Raw genomic sequence first — 10803 nt, 5'->3', positions numbered from 1 at the left:
CCCAGCATCGTCATTGAAAAATAGATTTGAAAATACTTTGTTCCCCGTCATAATAACTAACAAAACTCCATCTTTAATGAGCACAATTTAATCTGTTCATACCAAACAAGATTGAAATTTTTAATCATGTTAATGACAAAATTACAGATACATTTGTGTGGACATATAGAAGCTACCAGTTTCCGATTGTATTCTTTTCTCCGTACAATTAGACATCACCTAGTTAGAGACGATATCTCCTTGCTCCGTCTTATCAATCACCAACCACCGATAGCTCAGTTGGTAGAGCGGAGGACTGTAGAGGTATAAGCACTGACATCCTTAGGTCACTGGTTCAAATCCGGTTCGGTGGAGGGGTAACTTTTTTTTCTCTCTCTCTTCTTTTCTACCATTCCTTTTCGTTAAATCATTTCATTATGTGCACCCTCTCCGCCAGCAGCCACCGATAGCTCAGTTGGTAGAGCGGAGGACTGTAGAGGTATAAGCACTGACATCCTTAGGTCACTGGTTCAAATCCGGTTCGGTGGAGGGGTAACGTTTTTATTTTCTTCTCTCTCTCTTCTTTTCTACCAACACTTTTCGTTAAATTATTTCACTATGTGCATCCTCTCCGCCAGCAGCCACCGATAGCTCAGTTGGTAGAGCGGAGGACTGTAGAGGTATTAGCACTGGCATCCTTAGGTCACTGGTTCAAATCCGGTTCGGTGGAGGGGTAAAATTTTTATTTTGTTCTCTCTCTCTTCTTTTCTACCAACACTTTTCGTTAAATTATTTCACTATGTGCATCCTCTCCGCCAGCAGCCACCGATAGCTCAGTTGGTAGAGCGGAGGACTGTAGAGGTATTAGCATTGACATCCTTAGGTCACTGGTTCAAATCCGGTTCGGTGGAGGTGTAACGTTTTTATTTTGTTCTCTATCTCTTCTTTTCTACCAACACTTTTCGTTAAATTATTTCATTATGTACACCCTTTCCGTCAGCAACCACCGATAGCTCAGTTGGTAGAGCGAAGGACTGTAGAGGTATAACACTGACATCCTTAGGTCACTGGTTCAAATCCGGTTCGGTGGAGGGGTAACATTTTTATTTTGTTCTCTGTCTCTTCTTTTCTACCAACACTTTTCGTTAAATTATTTCATTATGCACACCCTCTCCGTCAGCAACCACCGATAGCTCAGTTGGTAGAGCGAAGGACTGTAGAGGTATTAGCACTGGCATCCTTAGGTCACTGGTTCAAATCCGGTTCGGTGGAGGGGTAACATTTTTATTTTGTTCTCTGTCTCTTCTTTTCTACCAACACTTTTCGTTAAATTATTTCATTATGCACACCCTCTCCGTCAGCAACCACCGATAGCTCAGTTGGTAGAGCGAAGGACTGTAGAGGTATTAGCACTGGCATCCTTAGGTCACTGGTTCAAATCCGGTTCGGTGAAGGGGTAACATTTTTATTTTGTTCTCTGTCTCTTCTTTTCTACCAACACTTTTCGTTAAATTATTTCACTATGTGCATCCTCTCCGTCAGCAACCACCGATAGCTCAGTTGGTAGAGCGAAGGACTGTAGAGGTATTAGCACTGGCATCCTTAGGTCACTGGTTCAAATCCGGTTCGGTGAAGGGGTAAAATTTTTATTTTGTTCTCTGTCTCTTCTTTTCTACCAACACTTTAGTTAAATTATTTCATTATGTGCATCCTCTCCGCCAGCAACCACCGATAGCTCAGTTGGTAGACAAAGGACTGTAGAGGTATTAGCACTGGCATCCTTAGGTCACTGGTTCAAATCCGGTTCGGTGAAGGGGTAACATTTTTATTTTGTTCTCTGTCTCTTCTTTTCTACCAACACTTTTCGTTAAATTATTTCATTATGTGCATCCTCTCCGCCAGCAACCACCGATAGCTCAGTTGGTAGACAAAGGACTGTAGATGTATTAGCACTGGCATCCTTAGGTCACTGGTTCAAATCTGGTTCGGTGAAGGGGTAATATTTTTATTTTGTTCTCTGTCTCTTCTTTTCTACCAACACTTTTCGTTAAATTATTTCATTATGTGCATCCTCTCCGCCCGCAGCCACCGGTAGCTCAGTTGGTAGAGCGGAGGACTGTAGATGTATTAGCACTGGCATCCTTAGGTCACTGGTTCAAATCCGGTTCGGTGGAGTGATAACTTTTTCATCTTTCTTTTTTATACTTTCCTTTTCTTTTATATTTAATTGTGTGTACCATATTCGCCAGCAGCCACTGATAGCTCAGTTGGTAGAGCGGAGGACTGTAGAGGTATTAGTATTGGCATCCTTAGGTCACTGGTTCAAATCCGGTTCGGTGGAGTGGTAACTTTTTCATCTTTCCTTTTTTTATACTTCCCTTTTTCTTTGATATTTAATTATGTGCACCCTCTCCGCCAGCAGCCACCGATAGCTCAGTTGGTAGAGCGGAGGACTGTAGAGGTATTAGCATTGACATCCTTAGGTCACTGGTTCAAATCCGGTTCGGTGGAGTGGTAACTTTTTTTCTCTCTCTGTCCTTTTTTACCAACACTTTTCTTTAAATTATTTCATTATGTGCACCCTCTCCGCCAGCAGCCACCGATAGCTCAGTTGGTAGAGCGGAGGACTGTAGAGGTATTAGCACTGACATCCTTAGGTCACTGGTTCAAATCCGGTTCGGTGGAGGGGTAACATTTTTATTTTGTTCTCTCTCTCTTCTTTTCTACCAACACTTTTCGTTAAATTATTTCACTATGTGCATCCTCTCCGCCAGCAACCACCGATAGCTCAGTTGGTAGAGCGGAGGACTGTAGAGGTATTAGCACTGACATCCTTAGGTCACTGGTTCAAATCCGGTTCGGTGGAGGGGTAACATTTTTATTTTGTTCTCTCTCTCTTCATTTCTACCAACACTTTTCGTTAAATTATTTCACTATGTGCATCCTCTCCGCCAGCAGCCACCGATAGCTCAGTTGGTAGAGCGGAGGACTGTAGAGGTATAAGCACTGACATCCTTAGGTCACTGGTTCGAATCCGGTTCTGTGGAATGATTAATTTTTATTGATTTTCCTAAAATTTTCTTTCTATCTTTCTTTCTTTTTATAAGAAATAATAGTATTGGCACCCACAATACCAAATTTCATCCCGGTGTCATACGTTTTCTTCCGGGTGGGTATCATAAAACGGATCTTTCCTTTCCTCTTCTTCCACAACCACTGTGCCTACTTTTCACCTTTCTCAATTATTGATACATAGGCCCCTCTTCTGAAGTCGGGTTTAACGTAGACCATGGTCAAACACTGTGATAAATCTATGGGGAGCCCCCAAAATTTGTTCATATTGTATATTTCTTATGTTAACTATTTTGTTTCCTTTTGCTTTCATAATAAAGAATAACACTTTAGTTATCGTTCCCAGACATTTACAAACAATATTTGGGTGCCATATCAGTTAATAAATTGAATGTGTAAACTTTAAGGAATTTGTGTTCCCACTGGCTCTCCATAGTTAAACCACAACTTTAAACTTTAGTTTCAACCCAAGTTCAGAATACAGGCCATTGAATCTGACTAAATATGTATTGGTTTTGGATAGTGACGAGTCGAACTATGGATTCAGATTTATGTTAACTTTGAGCCTTATGAGAAAATCGCAGCATAGGTTAGAAAAAAAACAATAAAATTGTCTAATCCAAAATTGTTTAATCCGTTCTGGTTTTCAGTTGAATATATGAAACAGTGAGTGATATTCCTTTGGGGGGAAAAAAGGGATAAACCATGAAATACAAACTATCCATTTAAAGAATAAACAAATCGGAAATCGACAGGGAATGGATTTTGTTTATACTCTCTCCGAGACAATAGTTCAAAGTGCAATTTCTTCTCGGGAGGAAAACAGTAAATGATTTCCGAAATAGAAGACAGATTTATGAAAGGGGCGAAAGATGAAAGAACTTTTGGTTGATTATGTACGATTCTAGTAAAGACCAACGGATAGAAGAGGTTGATGGTACACATGGTACAGGACCACTTTAACTCCGTCGTGTGTCGATTGAAAGATGTAGAGGTTACAACAACGTGAGATGAGGGGGTATGGGTGACCCCATAGCGGGGGGGGGGTGACTGTCCCCTCTATGATTTTTTACATTTTCACTCCAGAATGAGCCATAATCCACTCTCAAAAGATGCAAATTCCACTCCAAAATGACTGGTCTCTTGTCTCACTCTGAGAGGAGTGGAGTTAAAAAAAGGAAAAGGTAAAAAAAAAACGAAAAAGGAGGGAGAAAGAAAAGGAGTATATACATGATATAAGCTCGAAGTCTGGGACGTTTGAGATAAAAGTATGACGTCATATCGAGGTCGTTTTGCCCCTCCCTCCCCGTCAAAATATAATGTTGCCGCCCATGATGAGGGATAAGAGAAAAGTAGGAAGGGAGCAGATGGGCTTTATACATGAAACCTTAAAGATTGGTATCTTGGTATATGAATCTTTAAAAATCAATGCTACTTCTTGTACTTACAGTCTGTTTTATTTTATTTCGTCTTGTTTTCCCTTTTAATAATGATATCGCACGACTTATTACAGTTTGAAAGTTTTGTAAGATGCGCGCAGTTTGGCCACCAATATCACACTTTTAGCAAGTTTACACGCTGCTTCTGCTCGCGGGGCAGCGTGTAAACACGGTATCTGTTTGCAGAATTGAACTGTCACTAAAATGTCCTTCTACTTTTGACCTTCCAAAGCAAGACCTGTCAGGTGTATTATTCTTTCCAAATCCACCCAAGAGTGTGGGTATTTATATACAACAATTCAATGGACTTGACTTCTAAACTGATTCTTAGACTAAGAGGCTTGAATCAGTTACTGCATGCCTGGAGCGGAGCTGAAGCAAATATTGCACAATATTTTACCCAAGTACCCCCCCCCCCCGCCCTCTACCAGCTTGTATGTATAGATCACATGCAATAGTCATTGACTTGGATAGGGAATGTCGAAAATAAAATGACCATAATCTTAGATCCATGCATGAACACAACAACTCTTTCCTGTAAATAAATTTTGGGGAAAAATACCAGAAATGGTGAGTTACTGTCACCCGTTACGAGTGATAGGATCACTCATTTTAGAGTGGATATATAGAAAATAAAAAGTGAACTCTTTCATTTTATTTTCAATGTGCATTCCAAAAAGTTTCCTCCTGAATTAATAGTTTTCTCCTAAGATCCCAGGTACACCCCCCCCCGCGAAAAAAGACGGTGGGGTTGCCAACTCTAAATAGATGCTGAGATGTTTCTCCAACTCGTCTCAATCGACCGGTTTATCACGGTTGACACTCCGCCGCGAGGCTGGTAGAGTTAATAGAGGACGGGGTTGAGTCTTGTATAACAAGACAGTAACAACACCGTGACTTTTGCTTGGGGCGCCATTCTTTGTAAGTCATTTTCATTCGTTTAAATTGATTCATTTCCGATGTTGACAATCTTAGCCATTGCCTCGGAATGACCTTCGGAACCACGTGACCTTTTAGAACGGTCTTAAAGTTTGTCTTGTACTTTCCTTCTCGTATTCCTTCTCGTAGGCATACATCTACATGTATATTGCTTTTATTGTTCTGAAATAAGTATTGATTAAAAGACAAACGTTTCAGTTGGTTCAATACCATATTCTCATAATTTGTAGCAAATCGACATAAAGACACATTACTTGATTCACCATTCCTATGAAATACACTTTGTTTGTGCCGTGTAAATTAATGAAATCGATCAAAACCAGAATAAAATATAAACAAATCTATATATATTTAAAATACACAAATTCAAAGTCATTAGGAGTGAAATTACATTATGTGACCATATCATGACACTTTAAGTAATCATTCTTCTTAAAAAGATCATTCAGTCACTTCCACATTTGGAACAAGTAACTTGGCTGAACTCTAGATGACTTATCATCAAGAGTTCGAATATATTCGAATGTTCTCTTGCGCTTAACGATCCGTCGTCGTTGCATCCACCCTTCAATTATTTACTCACTCGGGCATTGGCATCGTCTTCATCAGAATATCGTAAAATAAAATGCTTCTTTGGGCACTTCCTTTTTTCTTCCCTCTCCTCCATTCCTTCCTCAATCCCCCTTCTTTCCTTCTGTCTCCCCCTCTCTCCCTCTCTCTCACTTTCTCTATGTCTTCCCCTCTTTGATGTCTTTCTCTCTTTCTCTTCCAAATTTTAATGATTTTATCTAATGACGGTTACATGGCGAAAAAGGGGGTCCGAGTGTCGCTCATACTTGCGGGGGCCATAAACATGTTTTTTCTTCTTGTTCTTCTCCTGCGTGCGGTAAGGTTTAAATTATTTTATAATGTTTATCAAAAATATAGGGCAACGCTGACTCTGAGGTAATTGCCCCCCCCACCAATATTGGTGGAGGGCGAGATTGATGTGTATTATTAGGGGAAAATGAAGAAATTTTAAATTTCAACGACAAAATTATTACAAATGATTATTAGAAGCATCAAGTAAAAGAATTGGTAGCCAGGAGAACTTCCATTTTAAATTAGACTCTCTCCCCCTCTTTCTGAACCTCTCTCCTGCTTTTATTTTCTCTTTATCATTTTTTTTTTATAAAAACGCCCCCCCCCCCGTCGGAACTACGCCCCTGCGCAACTCCCAATGACATGTGCTAATCTTTCGCCACCCATCAATTATTGATGTCCTCGGGGAAGAGCCCGATGCTTCTGACATTGTGACATTTTATGAGATCAGTCGTTAGGGAGATAAATAATACACGATGACTGTGATACGTACATTATTACACATTGATCGGCGTCCAAGTCACGTGATCAAGCTATCTGTTGGTGGGATGCGTTTGTGGAGTCACGTGGAAAATTGAGAATTCAGAGGCAAGGACGATTATCGATTAAATCTAGCAATTTTATCAAGAAAAAGGTCACGAAGAAGGAAATTATGTTTTTCAAGAAACGAGTCAATGAGAGGAATTAACATGATTAACATGTCATTCATTTCATTCATGCATTCACCATTGATCGTAAGGGCATGTTTTTTTTTAAGAAAAAATATTGATTAACCTTGTTACCTACAAGAAAAACACAATCCGTAAACTAGGCAAAAAATACTGACATTAATGATTGGAAGCAGTGGTGCATTGTGGGATGTAGCCATGAAAGCTAAAAGGGGATGCCCATCGAAGGCTTGGCATAAAAGGGCAATTCAATGTCAAGATCAAATTGGTCTACCATAATCACTATGTCCTGACTAGGTGGAAGAGGGAGGTGACGTCGACTGAGCTTGTTAAAAACTTCATCGATAATAAAGCGTGTCTTATTACAAACAATTTAAACACAATCGAGAATAATTGAAATAAGAGGAGAACATAAGGATCTGTCGGGACGTATGGAAAATTATTTTAAGTTTACACTCTCCAACAAATAACGCGCGCGCCACAGGAAAAGATTTCAGGTTCTTGGGTAGCATCGCCCGGGGGGGGGCACTCAGTATATAATGCATAGTGGGTATGTGCCGCGGAGGGGACCCCCATTTTTACACTCAAATTTCCGTTCCAAGGCATAGCATTTTTGCCTTGTTGAGAAAAAGAACAAAGAAAGCCGCTCCAAGGCATAGCATTTTCTTCTTATCGAGAAAAAAGAAGAGAGAAATCCGCTCCAAAGCTTCGCATATTTTTCGTTACGCCGCTCCGATCGCGTTGAATGAGCTGCAATTTTGGTGAAAAGCGGCCGCAGAGCTCCCCGGCGGAGGCCGCGCTAGCTGCATCATGCACGCATGACCGTTCCGTAGGGATGCATACGCGCTCACACGCTGGCGATCCGTTCCAAGGACCCCCGTTTTCACAAACATTTGTCGTTCCGAAGCCCGTTCCAAGGACCCTCCTTTTTACAATAAGCCCGCTCCAAGGCCCCCGTTTTTTGTCTCGCCCGCGGCACACCCCCACCACTTTTTTGGTCGAGTGCCCCCCCCGGGGCATCGCCTCATTCTGTTCACAGAAACATGGCTATTTTGTCGAATTCATGAAAACCAAGAACTCGGGGTGTGGTAGCTATTGGATGGCAAGGTTACCATATTTTCATACTTTATGCAATTGGTGTTTCCTAAATTAAGAACGACTGGTGATCATCTCTTGTGGTAAAGGGTATGCACCAAAATGTTCATTGGCGATTGTTTAGCGCGTAAGAAAGGTTCACCTGTCGTTCGGACAGCTTTATGAAACGACCTCCAGGCCTCTTTCCACGCCAATGATACGGGTGACTGACAACAACCAATCTCTTTGGTTAGTCATCTTTGTGACAGGGGAGGAAGAGGGGGGGGGGGGATAATTCCAGAAGGATATTCAATTGGTACCTGGATGCATGTAGTTCCATGCTAGATGTAAATAGGGTAAGATCGCGAAATAGTCCCTTCTTCTGTATGTTTTTATAACTGATGTAATTTATCGCCTAATTGAAGGTATGAATTGAACCCCCACCACGGCACAGACAAAGAAGGTTGATCGAAAACTTTATTTAATAATGTTTATCATGCATATTTCAATCAATCATATTCCTTCAAAATCTGCCTAATTTCAACTTTTTAAATCCTAAATCTCATGCAGAATTAACTTCTGTTTACTTACTCCACTTTCTCTTATTTTTTTCAGGAATAGTGAATTGTATCTTTTCAGGAATAGTAAATTGTATTTTTCAGGAATAGTAAATTGTACCCAAATTTATTACCTCACCGCTTACCCCCCCCCCCCCCATCTCCACATCATGGACGCCATGGAAAACAGTATTGTCATGTCGACAAAATCTACTATGCGCTATCCATCCGTTTAGTCATTTTTTATACGGAACATAAATACTATATTCCCGCCCCTGCCCCCCCCCCCAAAAAAAAAAACTCGATATAATTTACACCAAATCTATTTTCCTAGCACTTTACATGGAGTTCTATGATGCCTATAAATTATACACGTAATTTCAAATGCAGATTGATTATCTTTAAACCGAAAAAAAACTTGATCACTATTTCACTTCTATCAAATATTGTGTTAATTTCTTCTTTTCATTTTTTTTTCGTCTTGGGTTACGGTTTTCCGTGAGAGAGACTTGACCCTCTTGGCCTGTTCCCGCGGTTCGGAGCCCTTGAGTTCTGGGTGGAGATGTGACCAGTGGAATGGCAGGAATGACGGGATACTCATCATAACAACATATGTGCTCCAGTTGGATATATTGGGGAAATATTTCAAATCTCTGGGGAATGATCAATAAATAAGATTTAACACATGTTGTTTTGCATTCACAGAGAAAAAAAATGGAGGGGAGGGGTGAGAAAAAGGGTGGGGCGCAAAGGGGGGGGGGGGGGTGAGGACTGGACTTGGGAGGTATCATTATGCTTGACTGACCAGTGGGCCAAGATTCTGAGGGTGCCGACGTTTATGATACGGGAAATAAGAAATTTTTAAAAATGTGAGAGAATAAATCGAGCGAATAAAAAATGAGACTTTTTGTTACGAATAATCGATAATAGGCTTACTCAAAATTTCTCACTAATTATGTTATTTTAGATTATTATTTTTCAATATTAAGAGATAGTTGGCATATAGGCTCATCTATATAAGGATATTACCACTGAAGCACAGTTGCGAGGATTGGGGGCTCTGCCCACCCCTCCCCTCTCCCCCAAATAATGAAAATAAATAAATAAAAGGGTAAAAAGGAGAATAGGAAAGAAACTTAAGGAAAAGGGGTCAATGTATGATAAAATATTATGTTCGATATTATCATCGAAACCTATCACAAAATTAGATTTTCATTTTACAGTCCATTTTTTTCGCGAAAATTTTCCAACAAAATGCCATGTTGTGCACCATCAATACTTTTCTTTACATTAATGAAAATTACATACAATGAAATGATGTCATCGGATTTACTCTCTAAATTCCTTAGATTGAAATAGAATGCCATTAGGGACCAATCCAAGGTTGGATTGAATGTTCAATTTTAAATAGATATAGAATTCAATCTTATTCCAGTGAAACTTTTGATCCAATTTTGGATTGGTCCCTGGCGCAATCTGTTACGGAATTTAAAGAGGTATATTATGAAAGAAATTTAAATCATCAGAAACTGAAAAATAATCAATTTACAAAATATCCATTTTATATGACGAAAACGAGGGAGTCTATATATATCACGGTATTCTTGCTTGAGACTTCTGTGGAGCGTTTCATCAACATTTTTTGTCCGACAAGTTGTCAGGTCTGACAACTTTCCTTGATAATGATTGGCTGAAAGTCGCTGTTACCATAGTAACTGTCGGATATAACAGGACTTGTCGGATAAAACGTCTGACGAGTCCTTTCATGAAACGCTCCACAGGAATAAGAAGGTATCAAATCAAGAGCTAGTTCCCGATAAGTAAATTACAATTATTCACAGCTGCCGCAGTATATATATGGGACTATATTAATGAGTTCCAGTCCACCCTCCCGATAATCCCCGCCCCTTCCAAACCAATTGTCCAAGTCGTATTTCAACCCGCTCTTTACAGTGTATTCGGCAAATCATTAAGCTCTTGACATCCACTCATGTTCATCATGTACAGCTCCCCTTGAATCGACACGAAAGAGTTTTTTTTCCGTATTATTTTGAAGCATCGTGGCGTTCCGTTACCATGGTCATCTCTCCGACCACATGATACAGGGCACGTCAGGTCACGTGTCCTCAGGGGAGGTAAAGCAGAAGGTCACCTGAGGTCACCACCTGACTGCCCGCTGTTATTAGTCTTACTTCACAAACACTGTTTCAATAT

The 10803-nt window shown here is 40.2% G+C and overlaps 14 non-coding genes across 14 annotated transcripts; all 14 read left to right on the top strand.

The window, feature by feature from the left end:
• Positions 1–264: 264 nt before the first annotated feature.
• TRNAY-GUA lies at positions 265–353 on the top strand. Its single transcript is given in 2 exon segments — positions 265–301; positions 318–353. It is a non-coding gene; the product is annotated as a tRNA-Tyr (tRNA).
• An 86-nt stretch (positions 354–439) lies between these two features.
• Positions 440–528, top strand: TRNAY-GUA. Its single transcript is given in 2 exon segments — positions 440–476; positions 493–528. It is a non-coding gene; the product is annotated as a tRNA-Tyr (tRNA).
• Positions 529–620: 92 nt separating this feature from the next.
• Positions 621–709, top strand: TRNAY-GUA. Its single transcript is given in 2 exon segments — positions 621–657; positions 674–709. It is a non-coding gene; the product is annotated as a tRNA-Tyr (tRNA).
• Positions 710–801: 92 nt separating this feature from the next.
• TRNAY-GUA lies at positions 802–890 on the top strand. The gene is given in 2 exon segments: positions 802–838; positions 855–890. It is a non-coding gene; the product is annotated as a tRNA-Tyr (tRNA).
• Positions 891–982: 92 nt separating this feature from the next.
• TRNAY-GUA lies at positions 983–1070 on the top strand. The gene is given in 2 exon segments: positions 983–1019; positions 1035–1070. It is a non-coding gene; the product is annotated as a tRNA-Tyr (tRNA).
• Positions 1071–1162: 92 nt separating this feature from the next.
• Positions 1163–1251, top strand: TRNAY-GUA. The gene is given in 2 exon segments: positions 1163–1199; positions 1216–1251. It is a non-coding gene; the product is annotated as a tRNA-Tyr (tRNA).
• A 92-nt stretch (positions 1252–1343) lies between these two features.
• On the top strand, positions 1344–1432 carry TRNAY-GUA. Its single transcript is given in 2 exon segments — positions 1344–1380; positions 1397–1432. It is a non-coding gene; the product is annotated as a tRNA-Tyr (tRNA).
• Positions 1433–1524: 92 nt separating this feature from the next.
• TRNAY-GUA lies at positions 1525–1613 on the top strand. Its single transcript is given in 2 exon segments — positions 1525–1561; positions 1578–1613. It is a non-coding gene; the product is annotated as a tRNA-Tyr (tRNA).
• Positions 1614–2064: 451 nt separating this feature from the next.
• Positions 2065–2153, top strand: TRNAY-GUA. The gene is given in 2 exon segments: positions 2065–2101; positions 2118–2153. It is a non-coding gene; the product is annotated as a tRNA-Tyr (tRNA).
• A 78-nt stretch (positions 2154–2231) lies between these two features.
• On the top strand, positions 2232–2320 carry TRNAY-GUA. Its single transcript is given in 2 exon segments — positions 2232–2268; positions 2285–2320. It is a non-coding gene; the product is annotated as a tRNA-Tyr (tRNA).
• Positions 2321–2401: 81 nt separating this feature from the next.
• Positions 2402–2490, top strand: TRNAY-GUA. The gene is given in 2 exon segments: positions 2402–2438; positions 2455–2490. It is a non-coding gene; the product is annotated as a tRNA-Tyr (tRNA).
• Positions 2491–2575: 85 nt separating this feature from the next.
• Positions 2576–2664, top strand: TRNAY-GUA. Its single transcript is given in 2 exon segments — positions 2576–2612; positions 2629–2664. It is a non-coding gene; the product is annotated as a tRNA-Tyr (tRNA).
• Positions 2665–2756: 92 nt separating this feature from the next.
• On the top strand, positions 2757–2845 carry TRNAY-GUA. Its single transcript is given in 2 exon segments — positions 2757–2793; positions 2810–2845. It is a non-coding gene; the product is annotated as a tRNA-Tyr (tRNA).
• A 92-nt stretch (positions 2846–2937) lies between these two features.
• On the top strand, positions 2938–3026 carry TRNAY-GUA. The gene is given in 2 exon segments: positions 2938–2974; positions 2991–3026. It is a non-coding gene; the product is annotated as a tRNA-Tyr (tRNA).
• The last annotated feature ends 7777 nt before the right edge of the window (positions 3027–10803 follow it).

Source organism: Lytechinus variegatus, chromosome 17 (assembly GCF_018143015.1).
Source record: "Lytechinus variegatus isolate NC3 chromosome 17, Lvar_3.0, whole genome shotgun sequence".
NCBI classification, from domain to species: domain Eukaryota; kingdom Metazoa; phylum Echinodermata; class Echinoidea; order Temnopleuroida; family Toxopneustidae; genus Lytechinus; species Lytechinus variegatus.
The sequence above is the reverse complement of the archived record's forward strand: the minus strand, read 5'-3'. Positions and strand labels throughout refer to the sequence as shown.